This window comes from Microtus oregoni, unplaced genomic scaffold (genome assembly GCF_018167655.1).
Source record: "Microtus oregoni isolate MIOR12 unplaced genomic scaffold, Mior012 000024F_ref0000369, whole genome shotgun sequence".
NCBI classification, from domain to species: domain Eukaryota; kingdom Metazoa; phylum Chordata; class Mammalia; order Rodentia; family Cricetidae; genus Microtus; species Microtus oregoni.
The window spans coordinates 25,095,243-25,109,729 of record NW_024543083.1 but is presented as its reverse complement, the minus strand read 5'-3'; the positions used below and the strand labels follow the sequence as shown (position 1 = coordinate 25,109,729).

General features: G+C 44.1%; 1 protein-coding gene across 1 annotated transcript in view; it reads left to right on the top strand.

Annotated features, from left to right (window-relative positions):
* The window catches only part of Wwc2 (WW and C2 domain containing 2), a 167,998-nt gene that overhangs the window by 54,773 nt on the left and 98,738 nt on the right, over nt 1–14,487 (top strand). The gene's annotated exons all lie outside the window — the stretch shown is intronic.

Sequence of the window (14,487 nt, the reverse complement as noted above, 5' to 3'; positions counted from 1 at the left end):
CTTTTATATTCGCTATTCGCCCACACTTGCTAGAACCAGCTGTATCCCCAAAGGCTGCTGTGTAGCCGACATCCTGGTGTTTCATGTTTCTGGAAACTGTATTTACATCTAGGAAATTTTTAACTTTCAAACTTTATATGAGATTTCTTTAGGGATGAGTTTACAACCAATGAATAGAGACAGCAGGAAGTTTTATGACTTTGAAGATGAGAGTTGGGGAATTATTTTTAACGATTTTACAGCTTCCTGTTAGCTGTATCTGAACATGATAATTGAGCACACAGTTCCCACCGCAAGGTCCGTACCCTCCTATTCGTCCCCCGCGTCTTTCTCCACAGGGCGAACCACAGAACGTACATAAGTTTCTCTTAGTGTTGATCTTTGTTTTACAATAATATTTATAGGTTGATTTCCCAGTGTTAGGGGTTTTAAAAACATTTTATTTTTTCTTACTTGTATGTGTGTGGGGGGTAGTGTATGAGTGTGTACAGAGGTCAGAGGTGTGGGGGGGGGAGTGCTTGAGTGTATGTGGAGGTCAGAGGTTAGCATGTATTTCCCAAGAACAGATGCATGCTTGTAGAGAACATATTATCACAGACACAGCCTTTTAAAAATGGCCCTGTAGTATCGTCCGACACCTGTGTGCAAACCAGTTGAGTCTTTAAAAACTTTTATTGTCACATTTTATTTTTTCCTTCACAGTTCAATTAAAGGATATGGTGGCACACACTTTTAATCCCAGAGGCAGAGGCAGGTGAACCTCTGAGTCTGAGGCCAGCTTGGTCTATAGAGCAAGGTCCTGGACAGCCAAGGGTCCACAGAGAGGCCCTGCCTGGGGAAAAAAGAGTTGAGTTGAGATAAACACAGCTCAGTTGACATTCGCTCTCTGAATAGAGCAAATCCTTCAATCTCCTATTTCATTTTGTTTTGATTTTGGTTCTATTTAATCGGCTAAATTACTAGAGATGTGGCCCTGATCAGGAGGAGCTGGTGAGAGCATGTGGGGGCAGAACACGTTTTATTGTACAGCAATCATAGTGGTTTCCCCTGCACTACTTATCTAAAGCTCAACGAAGCTCTGGTCTGTATGGTTCATTAGCGTTTAGAATAAAGAAACAATATTTATGTTAGCAGTTAGTTTCCCAGCCTAGCCCATGTCACCTTGTCCCCTTTGCCAGCATTCAGCCTCATGACTTTTGCCTGCCTCAAACTGAATCTGAGGCTAAGCTCAAAGGGTGTGCATTTCTGTGTGCGACTAGGCCTGATCTCCAAAGTTATCAGACATTCCTCGCATTCCATATGTCTAATTTTTAGTGCTTGGCGGATCTGGTGCTCTGCCAGAAGAAAACAGGCCAGAGAGGAGGAGGAAACACCACCAAAGAGTCTCCACAGAAGGAGAAAAACCCCCATATGTGTAAGGAGCAAAGCAGGCTCGTGGTATGGAATTGATTTGTAGCATGTTAATGTCATTCCTTAGTCTGCTTAGGCGCATTGCTCAGTTTTCTGATACTTGATTCTTGAAATTCCAATCTAGGAGCTTTAGAGAATCTGTGATTCTTTCCATCTGCATGTGTGTTGTACGCAGGGCCAGTACACGGCGCTTTAGTAACTTACAAAAGCTAGCAAGTATTGTGGGAGTGACTCAGTGTGACCTATGGGAGCCACCAGCAGAGAGCGGTGTGGTCAGAATCGGAATGCGGTGGGCACGGGGAGGGTACCAGCCGCTGTTTGTCTTCCCAGGACTGCAGGAGTCACGGGGGCGTACGGGGAGGAAGATGGTATCAGTCAGGCATAAAGGGGTCTGTGGCAGACAGCACACTCGTATTGGTCTGCTCTGCTAAGGAAGCAAGCAACTTGTAAAATTCCAGCAACCCCTCGCCCATCCAGCAAGTCCATTGGCGATTCAAATAGGAAATGAACCGTGAGTGTCAGGGCTGGGATCAGACACGGTCAGTCAGTCACAAAAATGTGTGTTCAAAACTCAAATCTGTCTTGGTCAAATATTACATCCTCTACAAAGACGTCAAATTAGATTCTCATGTTGATAACACATACAGATTTTGTAAGTTTAATAGGAAATAATTTCAGACCCAGACGTTGTGGGATCCCAGCCAGAAACTTTAAATGCCTGTTGTCTCCTTTGGCGTCCATCAGGATTCAGGAAATGTAAATAAGGGGACTGTCTCCTATTAAGTAAAGCATCCTATATAAAAAATGTATACAGACATTCTGTGATGTATACAGACGTATAATCTGTCTGGATGTGCACTTTGTCCAGCGTGAGAGCGGCAGGTGTACCAAAGTGTCTGACGCATTTACCTTCTCAAAACTTTCTTTGGAAGATTCGGGCTGGATTTGATTGGCTAGGAATCTGGTCCGATGCCACGGTGGCCTTCAGTACTGGAGTGCCTGTAGCTGAGGGGTCTCTACCTCAGGGCCCAGGTCGATCTCTGACCTATCAGTCAAAGCTCAGGCTTTGCTCACTTCTGCCCTGGAAGTGTATTCATACGTCTGACAGGCATGCGCTGCTGTTGTGGCCAGGCCGATGGGTTCATTTAGGCCAGCAAGGTTGACGGAGTTGAGATTTGCTAACACTCTAGCTTTACGTCGTGGACAGTGAATTACAATTCACTGTGAAGTTCTTGTGCATTGTCTCTAAATGCAGCATTCGCTGTGAGAATAAGAAAAGGAAAAAAAACAGAGTGGAATTGAAAGCTCAGACACTTTCCCAGGACTTTCCAAAGTCCAGCACCTTGCTCTAGTCACTGGCCCACATTGTGTGTGTGTGTGTGTGTGTGTGTGTGTGTGTGTGTGTGTGTGTGGTGTGTGTGTGTGTGCGCGCGCGCGCAGCTGGGTGGCAGTTGCCATTCTTCCGAAGTCACCTTGATAAACCTGCATTGGACAACATAGTCAGTATCTAACCTAGAGCTTATCCAAGGGTACTTGATATGGTGTTGTTTGGGTACAATTAAAATCCCAACAACACCGGGCTGTGCAGGAACTACCAAAGCGACTGCGGTCTCAACAGTGAAGGAGTTAGCTAACAACATGAGACGTCCAAAGCATAGCATCGGGTGGAGAGTAAAAAGCTTGCCTTCTATTTTCCTGGCTCCTTGTAAAGACCAGAGAGACGGGTACTTGTTGTAGATGGTACTTTCTAGGAGAACCGGGGAACCTGGATATTAGCTCAACACTGCCATGATCTGCAGAGATGTATTCTTTTTTTTTTTTTAATTTATTACGTATACAATATTCTGTCTGTGTGTATATCTGCAGGCCAGAAGAGGGCACCAGACCTCATTACAGATGGTTGTGAGCCACCATGTGGTTGCTGGGAATTGAACTCAGAACCTTTGGAAGAGCAGGCAATGCTCTTAACCACTGAGCCATCTCTCCAGCCCCGAGATGTATTCTTTAGATTTCCTACTCATAGTTTGAGTTTTGTTTGTTTGTTTTTGGAGATAGCGTTTCGCTCTGTAGCTCTGGTTGTTCTAGAACTCACTCAGTAGACCAGGCTGGCTTCTCGAACTCACAGAGATCCCCCTACTTCTGCCTCCCAAGTGCTGGGAGTAAGGGTCATGCGCGGATCCTCACAGCGTTTTTCTTGACTCGATTTTAAAAGTTGTTCTCAAAAGACTGCAGCTGCTGTGTGGAGAAGTGAGTGCAGAGAGCGGCTGAGCCCTGAGCCTGAGTGGTAGTTCCGGCAGCACACGCTGGTAGCTTTGATTAGAGAGGCGGTGACGGAGAGCAGCGGCTGTGTTCTGGGGGTCAGTCTGTAGCACTGAACTCAGTAAAGGGATGCTGGGTGAGGAAGTGCCTGGAAGCCTCCAGGGTGTGACTTCAGCATTCCTGCCATCTTCTAAGACTGGATTGTTTGGAGAGAGAGAGAAAGTTGAGGGGTGCAACCTTGAGAAGGTTTGGGGGGAGAAATCAAGTACTGTACTTTATTCTAGTTACATTTGCTGTGCTCCTAGACAGTAGTCCCGTGGGGTTGGCAGGTAGAAACAGCTGGCCGGAAACCACACACTCATTGTTTTTCCTGAAGGGATGTCTGTCGCTTGGCATACAAAGATGAAAAACCAGTAGGCCTTCTGTGGGCTGCACAAACCAAGAAATGCAAACACTGTGGAATATTGGAATGGGAAAGTGTTTTTCAAAGCTTCTAAAATGTCACTAATTAGTGCCATCCTAGAGATGGTGACAGCTTCCTCAGCGAGGTATTTGAACTAATTTTAAGAATATTGAGTCTTCAAGGACAAACATGGTGAGAAAGAGGAAAGGGCTGACGATGGGCGAGCGGGAGGGGTGCTGGTGTGGGGGCCTCCTTAGCAGGGTGTGCTTTCCCTGCCTGTGTCTTCAGTTCACCGGGTTTTCTCGGCCTCTTCTGGACTCGTTATTGGTAGACTTTTCAGTAGTTGGCGCCACAGGGCTCTGCTTCGTGGATGTCTTGTTCCTGAGCTGTGAAATACTGGAGTCTTCCTGCTCTTTATATCTTATCTCATGCTTTTCCGCTGTTAATGAAGGTTTCTCATTGGAACTAGAGTTTTTTGTTTCTTCCCTGACGTTGGGTATTTGTAAAACACTATATCCATAAATTTTGGCGACCATATTAAATGCAGTGTTAGAATTATTATATTGTAGCATGACTAGCAATGGGCCAGACTAGGAGACTTTCTTGTCGGCAGAGCAGTCTCCTTGCAGAGAGCATCATTGCCGAAGGACTCAGAATGTGTGGAGAGCTTGTTAATGAGCTGACATGCCGGCTTTCTGGGAGAGGAGTTGGATATTTTGCATCACTAAAAAGTCCAACACACAGAGCACTGTTAGACTCAGGTTCCTCAGTTAATGGTTGCCAGGTTTTGCCATTCCCTGCTGCAGACCGAAAGAGAGAGAGAGAGAGAGAGAGAGAGAGAGAGAGAGAGAGAGAGAGATCAAATTAAATGTTTGTTCTTGGTCAAGTAAGTTTTATTTACCCTCACAACCATCTGTAAATTTTGTTTGGGAAGGGGTCTTAAAATTGTATTTATCTGTTTGGTGTGTGTATGTGTGTGTGCGTGAGTGTGTGTGTGTGTGCGTGCGTGCATGCGTGCGTGCGTGCGTGCGTGTGTGTGTGTGTGTGTGTGTGTGTGCATGATGTGGCGGTCAGAGGAGAACTTGCAGTAGTCAGTTCTATCCTTCTACCATGTAAACCCTGGGGACTGAACTCATATCATAGGGCATGGTGTCAAGAGCCTTTATCACTTGCACCACCTCACCAGCTCTGTAGTCTTCTAGTGGGCTAAGACCTTGTTCCGAGCATGGGAATAGTGAAACGAGGTTGCAATATAAAATAACTTCTAGTTATACTTTTTCCCTATGTTTCATTTTTATATCCCTTCTGATAAGCCCAAGAAGAAAATATGTTCAGTTCACAATACTTTTCTATTTATTAGTAGGCAGCAGCAAAGAGAGCGATGCCGTAAGCTCAAGGCCCTGCAGAATTCTACCGTATGGTTTTTATCTACCTGGGGTTTACCTTCTGTGGCATGTGCCGTTAAAGGACCATAAGGGAAACGCCAAGTTAAGGGACAGACCCAGAATCTTTCAAGGGCCCTCACACAGACTTTCTCCTTGTAGGTTTGCACACTTGGCTTTTTTCTTCTAGTCACCTTTGTTTTCCACACGTAACTTGGCTTATCTGGAATTAATTCTGGTGTAAGGAAACGCTAGGGTTTAACTTTTACTCCCACTAACTGGCTAATTAGCTTTCCCAGAATTTTAAAATAACCGACCCAGCTGGGCGGCAGTTGTGCATGCCTCTAGTCCCAGCACTCTGGAGGCAGAGGCAGGCGGATCTCTGTGAGTTCTAGGCCAGTCTGATTTACAGAGCGAGTTCTAGGACAGCCAGGGCTACACAGAAAAACCCTGTCTCAAAAAACCAGTAAATAAGTAAGCAAGTAGATAAATAAATAAAGCATCCCTTCACTCATCAACGAAGTTAGGAGAGAAGTAGTATCTTCATGAAATACTTGCGACGTCAAGAGATTAATAAATGTGTAGAGAGATGCTGTAGATCACAAAGGCCAACTGATGCAACTTTTTTTATTTTTATTTATTTATTTTTTTGATTTTTGATACACAACTGATGCAACTTTAAGAAGAAGAAAATCAAGCACCCAAGGATCTGGCTGATGGGCGAAGTTACAAAATAATCCTACCCTAGTTCAGAATTATGTATAATAAAGGACTATTTATTTAGGGGAGACTTATAGATCTCTGTCCTAGATCCCAGTCCTCTGCACAAACAGGGAACAGGAACAGAGTCTAGCAGTGGGAAGCAAGAGCTGGAAGGAAGAGAGCGAGCACAAGCTTTACAGCTGCATTTATAGTATAAGAGACCATGCCCAAGTGGGCTGGTATCTTAAAGGCTATTGGCCGAAGGAGCAGAAGGAGCTCCCACAGCACCTCCCCCTTTTGTTTAAATAAGAGAGTTCCAAACCCAATACAAAACTATGTACACTAGGAACAGATATTAAGTATAAAGTTAGAATTACAACCAGCATAAACAATATTAAGCAAGGAACATATACGAAATGTTTTTAATAAACATTGTATCCTAAGGAATCTGAGTCTTATATTGGAAATGGCTTGGCTCCATCATAAGAGGACAGTAACTATGACTATCTAATCTTCAACCCCATCAAAGGCCTGAGAAGGAAGGTAATATTACTTGAGTAAGCAGGAAGTACAATCAAGCAGCTTCCAAAATGTGCAGTAGATGACAGGGATAACTGACTGCCTGGACAATCACCCAAAGTCTCATTTGTAATGTTGAAGCAGCCAACTTTGGCTTAGAGTAGCTGACAGACACCTTTGCATAGGTGTACAAATATTGTAAACAGAAATAACAAATATAATTCGAGCTTGTATCAATATACAAGAAACTATACCAATGTAAATTGTCCATAAATAATAGTTCACAAGTATTCACTCTATTACTATTAGTATTAGTGTGAATAAGTTCACACTAAATTACCTATTATCCCATTCAATCTTACCTTTTTTTTTTCTTTTGAGATCTCTAGACCCACATAATTTCCACCCCAACCCTATGTGATAATAATCAACCCCTAAATGGTGTCTCTAACTGTGAGGACAAACTTTGTTGGAGAGAGGACATCACTTTCTAGAATTGCTTCCTTCTGTCACCTCTCCACAAGTGGTACATCCACAGTTCAAGTCGGACCTTGCTGCAGAATGCCGCAGCTCCAAAATGCTGTAGAATCCAAACTCTGGTGAGCCTGGGACATAGCACCACAAGGGAAAAATTTCACACCATGAAATCTTATTTCATGCACAAAAGTATTAAAATTATTGTATAAAATTACCTTTAGGTTATGTGTGTATGTCACATATGAAGTATAAGTGAATTTCATGTTTAGAATCGGCTCCCATATCCAGACTATTTCATGTATTTTCAATATTAAAAAAAACCCCACACACCAGAAGCAGATCTGGTCTGAAGTGTTTCAGATAAGCTATCCTCCTCTGTGAGTAGTCATTAGATTACCCCAACCCTAGATGATCTCCGGGCTGCTGGGATGTGGGTACACATAAATTCTCTTCTGTTGTAGGAGCGAGTCGTGGGTATGGATGAGCAAAGCCCAGGCAAGAGAATATCTGTGAGAATTACATTTTTATTTTGTTCTGTAATGTATGTGTCTATATATTTGTGCTTGTTTCTATGTGCGTTTGTAGGTGCACATGTAGTTCAGAGGATAATCTCAGGTACCATCCCGAGTTCCTTTGAGATGAGTCTCTTATTGGCCTGGAGCCTGCCAACTAGGCTGGGCTGACTGAGGAGGCTTGGGAACCCTTCAACTCCCCAATGCCTGGATTCTAAATGCAAACCACCGACCATTCGCAGCTGCCTTTTTTATTTGAAAGGTAGGTTCTTGGAATTGAACTCAGGTCGTCATGCTCACCAGACAAGCGCTTACCTACTACGCTCTCCCCTCAGCCTAAGGAGTAGTACAGTGTCTTACTACTGATAGATCTTTAAAAGCATGTCTAACACGTGTTGGGGTTATGCAATTAATTTTTTTTGACATTTCGTAACTTGAAAAATGTGCATATTCTTTGTCCAACTACTAGGAATTTAATAGTAAATTCCAAAGTGAAAATTCAGGTAAGCCGTAATTATTTGTGAGTATGTTCACTGAAACAAAGATTTCTCTAGAAGAAAGTAGATAGTAGAAACAGGTCGCAGCCACACAATGGGCGCAGATAGCAATGGGCTGAGGGGAACTTCTATTGAGCTACTAACCTAGAAACAATGTGGATAGTGGCCCCGTTTTCATTTTCTAAAATCATATGAATTTATGAACTGGAAAGTACCAAGCTATTGGCAATAGCTGCCGCTCTGTGGGAATGGAGGTACTTTAGTAATAGCGTGTGCTATTGGTTTATGGCGTCCAGACTGAGAATATAAAGGAGGCATTCTTTTTTTTTTCTTTGTAAAAATGTGTATGAGTATTTTGCCTGCATGTGTGTCTTTGCATCTCTTGCATGCCTAGTGTCCTCAGAAGCTAGCAGACACTGTCTGATCCCCTGGAACTGGAATTACAGACAATTATGAGTCACCATGTGGGTTCTGGGAATTGAACCTGGGTCATCTGGAAGAGCCGTCTTTGCCATGTAGCCATCTCTCCAGCCCCTAAAGGGTGCATTTGTAAAGTAAGTTGAGGCTCACAACTATGCTGTGTGTATAGTTTATTTAGTATGATCTCAACTTTGTAAAACCTATGTATTTTTAATATTTACACACATGTATATGATTATTCAACAAACACAGCCTGAGGAAACGTCATCTGGTTAACTGAGATTATTCCTCTGTATTAAGAATAAAGGGATTTTTAAAAATCCTCCTGGCTCAGCCATTTTGATAAAAGGCATACAAGTCCATTTCAGTCATTTCTCTCTCTCTAAAGGAGGCGTAACAGGACCGTCTCCAGATGGACAGTGGGTTTGTGTTGTCCTGACAAATCCCCTGCGTGAGCGCTCAAGCTTCTCCGCTCTTCCTCCCTGGATGGGCTCCATCCTGTGGTGTTGAGCTCCAGGTTGGGGGAGGAAGCCGTCTTGTGCACTCCTGTTTGTTTGGAGAATAACTTAAGAAGTCCTCTTTTTCTTGCCGACATTCCTGCCTTCTTGGCTGGCACGGCCACTTGCATTCTCAAACCATCTTTCAAAACCAAATAATCTGACAAGCAAATATTCTTGGCTCTTAGCAGAGAGAAGAGGTCAGGTTAAAGTGTTTGCTTGACTAGTCGGCTCTCTTCCTTCAGTGCAGTAAAGGCACTAAAAGAGAAGAGAAACACTTGCCAGAGTGCTGGGACACCCAGATACACTCTGTTACGTCTTCGCTTTCTATCTGCTTTTCATTCTGGTTTATAATGCAGCTATAATATATAAAATAAATTGCAAATTTTGATGCAGTACTGGGAGACTTCCTCTCTTCTGTCCCTGGTGATCCAGGCAGTATGTCAAGTGTCGCCTTGACGCCAGCCTTCATATGGTTATTTGCTCAAACACTTACTATTAATGTAATCAGATGGACCGTTTTTAAAAACAAGCAAAAAGAAAAGAGAGCTCTGAGTACCAAACAAGCAAACAAAAAACTCGGGATCTTTCTTTGTAGCCCTGGCTGGCCTGGAACTTGCTATGTGGATCAGGCTGGCCTCACACTCACAGAGGTCCTCCTGCCTTTGCTTCCTTCCCAAGTGCTGGGGGATTACATACATAAGGATAACTTACCATCCCGCAACCTTCTTTTCTAATTGTCATTAATTTAACCAACATTTATTATATCCTATCTATGCTATGAGGCAGGCAGCCCTTGTACTTAGGGACACCAGGCCAGAGCAGAGCTGAGGGAGGCTTAGAGCACAGAACATGCGTGGGTGGTAACTTCTGTGCCGGTGAACAGGTAGCTGAGGATTCCTGGACGGCAGAATAGCATGATGGGGAATAAACATTTAGAAAAAATAGTTTACTTTGTTATTATGAGATGCGTGCAGAAATAGAGGGAGGGAAGAAGAAGAGGAGGAGGAGAGAGAGAGAGAGAGAGAGAGAGAGAGAGAGAGAGAGAGAAAGAAAGGGAGAGAGAGTGTGTACATCTAAGGAACTCAGGTGGAGATACGGAGGACTGAGTGCAACCTTTGGGAGTCGGTTCTCTCTCCTTCCACCGCGGGCTCTGAAACTGAACTAAGTCAGCAGTCATGGACCTGCTGTGCTGCCTCACTGACCGACATTCTTTTATTTGTCTTGTCTGTTTGTTTGTTTTAATACTGCCAGATTGTTTCATAAGAGTCCTTGAATGAAGGTACCTGGTTTCTTCCCCATATTATCACAGAGCTGAGTTTCCCCATGCAGACAAAGCAAAACCAAGCCAAACCTTGATAGCTTAATAGGCTTAAAACGCAGCCTCAGTGGTGTTGCCCTTGGCATTTCTTTTTATTATTAGGGATGTTGAACGTTTCCTGGTTTTTAATTATTTATTGTCTCCTGTGAAAGGACTTTATTCACCAGGAGTCTTGGCTTTGTTACATACCTGTTACTACCCTTTAAAACAGCTTTCTGAGGCAGCATTTATGTAACGGGGATTAACAGTTATTATGTGAACAATACAATGACATTTAATGCAGCCACAGCTCCAGGCAACCTCAGACCTACCTGTGTTCAGTTTGAAAGATTCCCACTTCTCCACGGAGCCCATAAGGAGTCTGTCTGTCCCACGCTCTCCCCGTCCACCTTGTGGTCGTATGGATTTATGGATTGCACGTTTACTGTATGCGATGGAATCACGCTTTCCTTTCACTTAGCCCAGTGGATTGGGGGGGGGGGGGCACAGACTATTGTAAGCCCTGAAGCTATTGTCAGGAGTATATCTGGTCCCCAGATAACAGCATAAATGATGGGCTGTTTCTAAAACCAATATCTTGTAAGTGTTGCTTTTGCAGAACGTGTTTGTGAGGTAACTACAGACCCAGGCGCCGAGGGCGACCGAACCCTCCAGGTTATCGTTTCCAGGATGCAATCAGCTAGTGGTTAGGATGCCATCAGCAAGGGGTTAGGAAGCAGCTGTCCGAAGTAGAGGTGGGCGGGGGTTGGGGAGAGACTTGGTTAGGATGGGGACTGAGGTGTTCCTAGGCCACAGGAAAGAAGTTCCTCTTCTGTCACCCTGATCTTCCATTGTCAGGATAGCAGCACAGCTGTCGGCTTGATTTTGTGTGTTGGTGCCTGGGGACAGAGTTCTAATCTGATGGTCAGTCTTTAAACGTGGACATCTATAATCTGTGCTTAGTGGTGTTCCTTATAGGTGGAGTACTCAGAAATTACGCTGTCCAGATGCAGAGAATAAATCATGAAGTCTAATTTTGAAGGGACTCTGTAAAGAAGACTTTGCATTAGCATTTTCATGAATGAGAACTTCTGAAGGACTGGTTCCCTGCGCTCCCAGTCAAATTTCTACCTGCCAAGTGCAATCTGCTCTTCCAACAGTGACGGGCCAATGAGTACTCACTAACCAGTTCAGAGGGACAAGCAGAACTGTTTGTAATGTTAACAAGGCCGTCACACCTGTGATCATTGCACACGGCCCGAAGCTTTTGAACTTTTTCTGGTAGTGACTATGCGAGCCACACTCAGGTTTCCGTGTGTCGATTTGGCAGCTTTCAGGTATACGGCCTTTCTCTTGTCATTTAACCTTGCCCTTCCGTCTCCTCACTCCTCTTTCTTCAGGCTGTATGCCATTTGACAGCCTCCTTCAGACGGTAGGGAAACGAGAGTCCTCAAATCGAGTTGGGCAACGCACACAGGTGCTTCTGGACAGGAGGTCAAGAGGCATTCCTTGGGTTGCGGAGGTAGACAAGGTCACTTTATTTGGCGTGAGAACTTTTGATATGGCATATAATTCCTTTATCAAAAGAGAAATGTTGTTTTGCTGGGCAGCTTATGACATAGGTAGATTTTGAGTACAATTCTAACAGGATGATTTTTTTTAAAACTCAAATTGAGGCCTACTCCACGATTGCTCAACAAACTGGGAAAATTGTTGCGTTTGAGCACACTGCTTTCCACAGCTTCAGGTTCATTTAACTTTCAGCACATTTTGAAGTTTCTTTTTCACCAGACCCTACCCTGTCTAGCTGTCTTAGTGTGCTGGCGCTGTAATTAAAAACACCAAGAGTAAAAAAAAAAAAAAAAAAAAAAAAAAGCTGGGGAGGAAAGGGTTTATTTCAGCTTCACAAGGATCACTGTCCTCCGTGAAGGGAAGCCAGGGCCGGAACCCGGAACAAGAGCTGATGCAGAGGCTGTGGGGGAGTGTCACTTGATGGCTTCCTTCTCATGGCTGGTTCAGTTTGCTGTCTTCCAGCTCCCAGGGCCCCCAGCCCAGATGTAGGCTGGACCTTCCCATATCAATCATCAATTAAGAAAATGTTCAAAGGCTTCCTGCAAACCATTCTGTCCTGTACATTTTCTCAACTGAGGCTGCCTCTTCCCAAATGACTCCAGCTCGTGTCAAGTTGGCATAAAACTAACTAGCCCTCATTTGAATCCCCCCAACTGTCCTTTTCCATGGACTGGGGCTCTTGCAGTGAATAACTTACCCTAGGTGGTATAGTGGGTATGTTTCAGGACAAGGGTTTGAACCCAGATCTCTTTGGTGCCATATTTTAAGCTCTTAAACTTATAAGTTAGAGGCTCTTAAGCCTTCTCGTGCAGTAGAAATATCTGGAGAGAAATACCTAGAAAGTTGCTAGGACCCTGAGTTTGTAGATCTACCCTAGAACCCAAGATGTGTGCTCCTGTTGATCGTGTGGATCTTGAGGGGCTCTGTTCAGTAGCACAGTGACATGGAACAGGCCTCAGTGCGCTTAGGAGCCAACGGGAGAACTCATGCCGGGTTGTGAAACCATTCCTGTATAATCCCTTTCTGTCCTGATGTGAGTCTTAGGCGAGGAGTTGCAGGAAGGGCATGTGGAGACAGGATGATTGCCACCTTTAGAGAGAAATCAAGGAGAAAGAGATGCCCAGTTAGCAAAGCTCACATCCTGGCTGTGTTAGAGCTGCTTGCCCTCAGTATGGATTTTGTGGGCTTCAGAGGCCAGTGCTCTGAAAGCCATTTCCAGACTATGAAGGGTAAGTGAAAGCGGTGTTAGGGTCTTGTGTCCTTGACAGGCCGTTGGGAATTCTCATGCCATTTTCTGATAGATGAAGTGATTTGGAAAGTAATCTATATGAGATTTTTACTTTGCCTCAGCACTGGCAGAAGGGACGCTGGGTGATTTCGTATGGAAGAGCCATGCCAGTGTCGTGAAGTCATAGTCAATCAGAAGACGTGCTGACTGATGGTGGCTTCCTTGTGACAGGGCACTGCCAACCTGCAGCAACAACCTGCCATAACTGCTTCAGCAGCCGAGGGACATCCCTGAACCTAAAGGAAGCATGTGAAGGGAAAGGTCAATCTGGAATTATGTCTAGACTGTGTTCTACTGAAGGAAGACCGCGTAGTCCACCCTCATCAGCTTTAGAGAGAGAGGTGGTAAAGTGGAGTTAGTCTTTTTTTACAAAAAAAAAAAAATCCTTTTTTTATTGAGCTCTACATTTTTTTTCCTGCTCCTCTCTTGCCTCTCCCCTCCCCTTCAACTCTCTCCCAAGGTCCCCATGCTCCCAATTTACTCAGGAGATCTTGCCTTTTTCTAATTCCCATGTAGATTAGGTCCTTGTATGTCTCTCTTAGGCTCTTCATTATTATCTAAGTTCTCTGGGATTGTGAATTCTAGGCTGGTTTTCTTTGCTTTATGTTTAGAAACCACCTATGAGTGAGTACATGTGATAATTGTCTTTCTGGGTCTGGGTTACCTCATTCAAAATGATATTTTCTAGCTCCATCCATTAACCTGCAAAATTCAAGATGTTGTTATTTTTTTCTGCTGTGTAGTACTCCATTGTGTAAATGTACCACATTTTCCTTATCCATTCTTCGGATGAGAGGCATTTAGGTTGTTTCCAGGTTCTGGCTATGACAAACAATGCTGCTATGAACCTAGTTGAGCACATGTCCTTGTGGCACGGTTGAGCATCCTTTGGATATATACTGGGTCTTGAGGAAGGTTGTTTGCTAATTTTCTGAGAAATCGCCACACTTATATCCCAAGGGGCTGTACCAGTTTGCACTCCCACCAGCATTGCAGGAGTGTTCCCTTTACCCCACAACGCGGAGTTAATCTTAAAGAGAATATGTCTCCAGAAAGTTCTCCTAAGAGAAAAAGCCTAAGGCAGTTTTGAAAGGTGAGACTGTGTTGATATATGTACAAATACTGGATGTGCATGGTCCCATCAGATGTGTGTCCTTCCTCTCGGGGAGACCTTAGAGCAGGTGCCATAGTTAGACTTTTAAATCAGCCAGACTACCCACAGCTGAAACTGGACTAGCCTGAGATGTAT